Here is an 8,694-nt window from a genome sequence, read left to right as displayed (position 1 = left end):
TTGAAATCCATTAAAATTGTTATAAAAATTTATAAATGTTAGGGGTGGTGGATGATAGAGATATTATATGAATGTGTAGACATCTATTGATAAAATAAAAACAAATGTATAAATATGTGTGGTATATAAATTTACAAAAATAAAAATAAACTTACAATTATAGGTGATTGCAATGGATTATGATAATTACAATCTTAATTATTGTTTTAACGCCTAAACATAGCAATAAGAACTTTAACAAATAAAGATTAGATTTATAAGAGAACTTGGAAGTTACCCACATTCTTACAAATTGTTTTCATACTTTTTGGTTGAATTTATGGAGCTAGGAAAGGAGGTTCAATTATGAGAATTTTGACACAATTAGTGATAATACATCAAATAGGTTGTTTGTTTAGTTTGGGATGTTTATTTTTGAGTTGTTATTTTAAAAAATAGTTATTTTTAAAATTTGTTTTAGTTTTAAAATTAAAAATATAGTTATAAGGTAATTTATTTTATTTTTATTTTTAAAATTTATTTTTAATAAAATTATAATAATTTATAATTTATAATTATTTTTTAATTTTTAAAAAATTGAATTTTTAGTTGTTTTAAAGTGTTATTATTTGGAGTTTTTGGTGGATTTTGTCGTAACTGCTAGAAAATTTTGTGTTGAAATGTTGATTTGTATTGTTTAAATAGGATTTTTGACTTCATATATGGATTTAGCACCCCGTGGCATTTTTATTGTGCAGATTTCACTCATCAAACTTGTGATTTCAATAAATCTTTCCTCAATTCTAACAAATTATATCAAAAAATAAACCAGAATTTTTTTCAAAAAATTACACATAAAAATAACTCATTAAAATGATGTAAACTCAACAATTATAAATTCCCTAATTTCTCCAAATTTTAAATAAAATCACTCAAAAATATAGCTGAAAAGAGGGTGAGGAAATTCCCTCGTTAAATCACTGCATCAAGAAAGAAAAGGTAAAGTTGAGTGGAGAATAAATTATGCAGGGAATGAAATCTTGCAGGGAATGAAATCTTCGGGCAGAGACTGTGCGGTGGAGAATAAACGGGAATATGTCTGAGAGTAGGGGGTGAAGGTTATTTAATGAGCACATGGGCGCTTCAAAGTGAAGGAACCATGGTGGGGTCGTCATTTTAATTTTTTAATTAATACACCTCTGCAACGTCGCTATCTTTTAGCGGCCATGGACTTCCGTAGTGTTTTTCTAAATAAAATTGCGTACCAACTTTCTTCAACCGGTAGTAGATAGGTCTATTAAATGTTTGCCATGTGAACATCGCTTTTACAGCTATATATGTAGTTTTTAAATTTGTTTGTATCTAAATCCTCAAAGAGAAGAATTCAAAATAAGCCCCCACATACGACATATCAATTAGCTGTAATTTAACTCTTACATGTTTGTGGAGTTTTTTTAATCATATTTTCCCATAATTGGGTGGGATGTGTTAGATGTGTTAAAATAATAATTTGGTAGGATGTGTTAGATGCTTTAAAATAATAAGTTAAAATAATAAATTTGATTACTGAGTTTATTATAATGTGAGTGTTTTAAGAATTTTTCAAGAGGTTGAATCTATATATGACCAAAAATGCATTTTAATTAACAAAACGTCGAATTCAACCAAAAATTGTTTCACCAAATTGCAACCAAAAACTCAAAAATATATAATAGTCAAATAACACCTATCAAATATAAAGAAACAATGTCAAATCAAGTATGACACCTTCAACTTTATCGAATCAACAACATGATAGGAAGAATTTAACATGACGAATAAGATATCCCAAAAGCCAAGTGCACTTAAGTCTTATGGCAACTACTCACCTTTTGAGGTTAGTCCTCTAAATCAAGGATTAAGGGTGTCCATTCATCTTGATTTTCAAAAGCAAAGCATAAATTTACAAAAGCTCCCATTTATGCCCTCTAATAGAGACATAGTCATATCATACTTCTTTATTATTATTATTTGTCAAAGCCAGTGTATAAGGATCAGAAAAGAACATAAACACTAACATATCTTCCAATTATGGAAAGTGGAAACTAAAACGAATCAAGAAGTGTGATTTAATTCTTTTATATTTTGGTTTTTTCTTGAGACATGTTTTTTATTCAATTTTTTTTTTTAAATTTTGGTAGGGATTTATTGGAGTTACATGTTTGAGTTATGTAATCTACATAGTTCTAGTATTTTAAGGGTTTTTTAGGACACTAAATCCATTTATGCATTAAAAATGCAATTTAAACAATGAAAAATTACAATCTCACTAAGAATAATATCACCGAATTGTGGTGAAAAATGGCCAAAATGTAGAACAAGTAGACTACATCAAATTGAAAAAGCCAAAATGTAGAACAATTGGACTACATTGAATTGAGATGTTTACGTTGCTTAAAGATCTGAGAATAGAGGATTTGTTGAACTTAAGGCCCATGGATAACTTATTAAAAGGATTGCTTATTGGGATAAAGTTACAATGGATGTATGGTGGGAGGATGTGGTGGAGGAGGTTGTGATATATGTGTTATTAAATGTGCAAGTGGTTGTAGATGTCAGAATCAACCATTCGTGCACATTCTAGTACTTAAATTTGCATAATCATAATTGCATCATTGAAGTGGTTTGTTGCCAAATGTATAAGTGGTTGTAGATGTAAGAATCAACCATCCTTGCTCTTTCTAGTGCTTCAACATGTACATATGGGGCATAAGTGGTTGTAGATGTAAGACTCAACCATCCTTGCTCATTCTAGTACTTTAACATGTACATTGGGGGCATACGTGTCTTAAGTTATGAACGCCTCACTTTCACCATCTTCTTTCCTCCCACCAAAAATATAAAAGTAGGGTTGGTGATGCTAGGGTTTGACATATTTAATTTTGTATGCATGAGTTATGTCTTCTACAAGACAAGGATGCAAAACCAAAGGGTAAAGAATTTGTTGTCACATATTTTTGGTGGGGAACTCAAGTTCATAATTTAAGGGTTTCTCTTGCTTTTGGTTGCAAGTCTTGCTATGGTAATTGTGGCTTGATTTTGACATACATTTGAAGCATGTCTATGTCCACTTCAAGTGTTAATCTCTTAATCAATTTAAGAGCTTATTTTTGTAAATTATAGCTAAAGAGCATATATTTATGTAGATAGTGAAAAACATGGACATTCCATGAATTCTCAATTGATTGCTTATAAAATTAGGAAAAGAGAGAGCCAATTAACACAACAAATTTTGGACCAAAAGAAGATAAGGGAATGGGGGTTTAGTAAGAACAAGTAACTAATATTTTAATATCATCAATGGTTGCAAATGTAGAGAGGGCATGGTTTGCATTAATAGACTATCATTTCCTCTAAAAGAAATCAAGGATCAATTTCCATCATAATGGTAAAACTATGTTGTTTATTTGTAGGAAATTATAAATAACAAGTACATCAATGGGAACATTATAGAAGGCATCAATTGCAAATCAAATAAAATCAAGGGAAGGTAAATATAATAAAGGAAAACCTAGAGTTTTGGAATTCATAAAGTATTGAGATAAAAGTTACACAATAACCTATTACAAAATAGAGGGTTTGCAGGTTTCAACTTTCTATTTTCCCTCTCAAGAAAATAATACCCGTGCCTTTTTTAATTACTCCATGGACAACAAACTATGTGTGTCACCCATTGAAAATAATTTTGAAGTGCAAAATTCTCCAAATCCCACTCATCCATATACACGTTTCAAACCTAGTTTTTCCCATGAACTATCACATCGCTCATCCAACCCTCCTTTGGATGCATTTTTTATTGTCTAAATGGTAGTTAAGGTGGGGGAGAATGAGTTCCTATTTTTGGCAATGGCATAGGAAAAATTGGAGTTGGAAATGGTGGAGGTGGGTAAGGAGGTCCTTGACCTAGAGGCAGTCCTTCTTTTAGTTTTAATGAGAAACAATAAAATAAGAGTAGTATAATATTTGGAAAATTGTAGTGTCCCAAGTAATGCCATCCAATTTTAACATAACAAAACCTAGGCCGTAAAGATCAATGGCTTAATTTTTGTAGGGTACAAGCTATCAAAACAATATAGATTAATTTTTAGTAATATGCACAATATGGAAGAATTTGAACTATCTGCCTAGAATGGAAGATTTGATTTTGATTATTATCTCACTAATTTGTAAGAACTAATATGTGGTTCCTCTCATCTATTACACATACACTCTGAAACCATGTAATCAAAATTTATAAGCATACATTACACATTCCTATTCTGAGACATATATAACGAACTACTTATGGAAAAATGGAAAAGTCAAAAAGTCAAAACGTCAAATTTGTTATTCTAGTATAGCATGAACAAAATAAACAAATATATATAAAAGATGTGTGAAAGAATTCTCTAAAAATATTATAGATTCAAAAATTCTCTTGGCACAAGCTAGAAATAAATTTGAAAGCTCTATTTAACATCATTAACAACACTAGATGGATCCTTTATTTTATGATTTCTAGAATAGTTGCTTGAAGGGTAAGAATTTTTTAATTCAACAAACTTCAAAAAAAATTGAGAAGCTTCCACAATCTAACCTCTTCAAATGATTGTTTTCTAACTATATCATGCAACTTCCCTATTTCTTTAGAGCATCAAAATCCATTTATGATTTCTACCACTACTCTATTGCATTTTTATTGTACATAAATCAACCATAATAAAGATCAATGCCATATCCACAAGTGTTCTCAATAATTTGGAGCAACATTTCACAACCTTTAGTACTAATTGGAATGGATTTCAAGATTAAGTTCATTAACATCCTCTCCATATTGTGGGTAATAAATTGACTTTCAATAGCGTAGTGATCATGTTTATCATATGTCATATCAACCATCTTACAACCTTCTTCTGTAAATATATTTAAAAATGTATGGCAATGTTTTTCTCTCACTCCTTAACCAATCCTAACCTTTTCATAAACAAAAGGAAGGTTATTTAACCCAGGTTTCCCATTTCCAAGCCCAAACCTAGGATGGGTGTACAATAAATCAAAATTTGGAGGCAACACATATATCAATAAATACATGGAAACTCTTTCATTATCATATGAAAATAAAGTATTTTTCTTCAAACTTTGAGTTGGAAATTACTCCAACTCAAACTATGTTGCTACAATAGATGAAAATAGCAATGTAATTCTGTAATGCTCTTCAAAAAATTTAATTACATCCTTGAAGAAAGAAACTCGCATCTTTCAAGCAATCTATGATATATTCAAGAATAAGGAAATATTGTATGGCCTTGCTTAATAAGATTTTTTTCAAGAACCTAACCAAAATTACTAAATCCAACTATATTTATCTTTAAGAAACTATTCTTGTGTTCTGACCTATAGAAGCACATTTTGAAGTATTCCAACCTATAGTAGCACATTTGAAGTTATTATAATAAGTGGTTCCAAATATAATACCAATAACCTAAGTAAATAACTTGCACATATAATGGCTAATTGATAATGAATGAAATGTTTTAAAAATATCTATTTAAGAAATCTTTTCACCCTTCATAAAAATTATATTACATAACAAATAAGGAAATATACCCATATGATCATTAGAAAAGAAAAGATGCTAGCTACTAAGAATTATAAACACAAAGAACTCACAATGTTTTGTCTATATTGCATAGCGTCCCATATCCTCCAGCACCACAACCACACTGTCTTTGCCTTCAACTCAATCTCAGATACATATATCACTTTATCATTTTTAGTAGACAAGCTATAGAAACTTCATAAAATTTGTCTCTATCTTTTCATTTTTGTTGTACATATATCCATTTTGAGTTTCACTTCCCTCAATATTCTTTCTATGCCATATGTGAGAATATTAGACAACTTTCAAATAATTATCCACATCCATTAATATTACCTTCTTGGAAATATCTTCATTCAATCTTCAATCCATATTTTTAATAAACCATTTTTATTTTTTAAACACCTTTTTTATTGGCCATTTTAAGTCTTTATCAACAATAAGAAATCTTTCTAATAAAATAAGGCAAAGTATGATTGTTCTACATTTTTTCCTTTTTCATCATAATATGATGATAAAATTCTTGGTGAGATCATTATCTTTTGTCATTTAAACTGCTTTTTTTAATACATAAACATATTTAGAGCGTTTTTTTTTCCCGTAGAAAAAGTCGTAATTTCCATTAGTCAATAGAAAGTTACATTCTGTAGATGTTTATAACATATACCAAGTGAGGCCATCTTCCTCTCGGATCAGTATCATAGGTTATACATAGTGTTCCCACCATGTATATTTGGCACAAAAGACAAAAGCCAAAAAATATAATTGTCTCATGCCTCCACGCAGGGAGTTCCAAGTTCTGTAAAAACATTATAATTCCTATCCAATGCTATGTTTTTGAGCTCCGCACAGGGATTGCGGAGAAATAAGACCCCAAAAAAGTGTTTCGGCCTGTGACGACCGTGTGTAACAGAGTCTGTAAATATAAAACATATTTAATACTACCATGTTGCAACAAACTATGGTGACAAAACAACCGTAAAAAACAAAAAGACTGTATGTGTGGGATGGAGCCATCTCTATTGCTGATTTTATCTTTGTGCTTGTAGATCTACGAAAGGCCTGTGATTATGGCGGTAGATAGTTCCATCCACTTCTTCCTCAATTAGCTAGTCTTCCTCTTGTCTTTGCGCTGCTTGCTTGGACAGTAGGTCTGCCCTTGAGTTGCGCTCCCTGTAAATGTGTTTACAATCAAATTTTTCAAATGCAGCTGTTAGCCCATGTGTTTCCTCTAGTAGATGTCTCAAAGAAAAAACATTGCAATTAGATTCTCTGTTGAGCCAATTACAGACAATTTGAGAGTCTCCAAATAATTGTAATTTTGTGCATTGTTTTTCAAGAGCAAAATGGATCAGGTTTATGGCTGTGGAGAGCTCAGCAAAGTTGTTTTTGCCTCTTCCCAAGTACATTTGTAGTTTGAAACAGTGGGCCTCCCGAAGGTAGAGAAGCGCGCCCCCCCCCAACAACCTACAGCTTGTGCTGAGCCATCAAAATAGGCCCAAAGGTAGGATTTGTCAATGTGCTCTGGGGTAATGGTTAGGGGCAGGGCCGATGGGGGATCATCAGGGAGGAGAGCAAAATCTACCATGATGTGTGCTCTGATGGTAGGCCAGGATGGGGATTTATGGTCAAAAATAGAGCGATTTCTCACCATCCAGATAGACCAGCTCACAAGGAGGGGGATGTTCCTTTCTTTGCCCGAGTGGTGTTCCAACAAGTGCGCCCAGGCTTCCCTGATGGTCTGCCCTTGCCATCTGTGAGGGGAAGGGAGGAGAGAGGTGATAAGGGTCCATTGCTCTATGACCACAGGGCAATTCAAAAAAAGATGTTTTGTATCTTCGTCGTTGCTCCTACATAAATGGCACCAAAAGGGTCCATGGAAAGACCTTTTCTCCAAATTTGATCCAGTAGGAATTTTATCAAACAGGATGGCCCACATTAACATGCGCGTCCTGGGGGCTGCTTTGAGCTGCCAAATAGCCTTCCACCACTGTTGTATATTTTCAGGCTGGTGATGTTGCATAAGCTGTAGGTACCCTTCCTTTGGAGTGTATGAACCATTTTTTGCATGTGCCCATACCAACACATCATCCTCCTCCGTAATCCTGATGTGTGCTTGGTTTAGGGCATCAGTGTAGTTCTCCCATTCTGTCCTCCACTGTTCCGGGATGTGTAGGTCTAGAGCTGTCTTCCAGGCTTGTTGGAAGAGACTGGAATTTTGATTGTCTGCTATATGCAATATGAGTGATACCCTGTTCCCTCAGGTGTTCCGTTAACTGCTCTGGAAGCTGATGGGTATTGCCACATCCAATCCAAGGGTCGATCCCTAAGCGGACTGTGTTCCCCTGATGTATTCTCCAAGTTAGACCTTCCCGAATGAGGGGGAGGGATGTTATGACCGCTTTCCAAATGTTTGAGTGTCTTCCATGTTCCCTTTGTTCCCTGCGGATCCAGCTGTGAATACTCTCCGGGGCTATATATTTCTCCACTACTACCCTTTTCCAAAGACTGTTGGTTGTAAGCAATTGCCATCCTAGCTTTGCTGCCAGAGCTTTTGAAAAGAGATCCAGTCTTTTAATGCCCCATCCTCCCCATTTCTTTGGCCTTGCTATAGTTTCCCATTTGACCCATGCAAAGAGGTTCCCTTGTTTGTTCCCCTTCCATAGAAAACTACAGCATATCCTTTGAAGTCTGTTTAAAATTCCTCTAGGTATCCAAGCCAGTGACATCCAGTATACTGGTGTAGCTTCCAGGACAGCTTTTATGAGGGTAAGTCTCCCAGCCCTGGTGAGATATCTGTTATACCATACATGTAATCTTTTCTCCACCTTAGCAATAAGCCAGGTCCAATCCGCAATTTTATATCCCCCATGTTTTACCCGGAAGCCCAGATATTTTAGTCCTTCCTCCATCTGGTGAATTTGGAAAGGGAACCGGTTTTCCATATAGATGATCTCGTTGGCAGAACAACCAGTAGCAGTGAGAGTAGATTTTTGGATGTTTATGATCATACCTGTGGCCTTCTGGAAGAGATCAAAAACATGACGTAAGGCAGAGGAATCGGCCAAACTTCCATTTAAGAAGATAAGCACATCATC

At 33.7% G+C, this 8,694-nt stretch overlaps 1 pseudogene; it reads right to left on the bottom strand.

Moving 5' to 3' along the window:
* Nucleotides 1-4,466: 4,466 nt before the first annotated feature.
* LOC149143372 (arogenate dehydrogenase 2, chloroplastic pseudogene) lies at nt 4,467-5,088 on the bottom strand (annotated as a pseudogene).
* Nucleotides 5,089-8,694: the final 3,606 nt, after the last annotated feature.

Source organism: Pinus tabuliformis, chromosome X (assembly GCF_031772625.1).
Source record: "Pinus tabuliformis cultivar Carrire ecotype Pingquan chromosome X, CPIR1, whole genome shotgun sequence".
Lineage (NCBI taxonomy): Eukaryota > Viridiplantae > Streptophyta > Pinopsida > Pinales > Pinaceae > Pinus > Pinus tabuliformis.
Note: the sequence above shows the minus strand (reverse complement) of the source record. Positions and strands in the feature narration are given on the sequence as shown.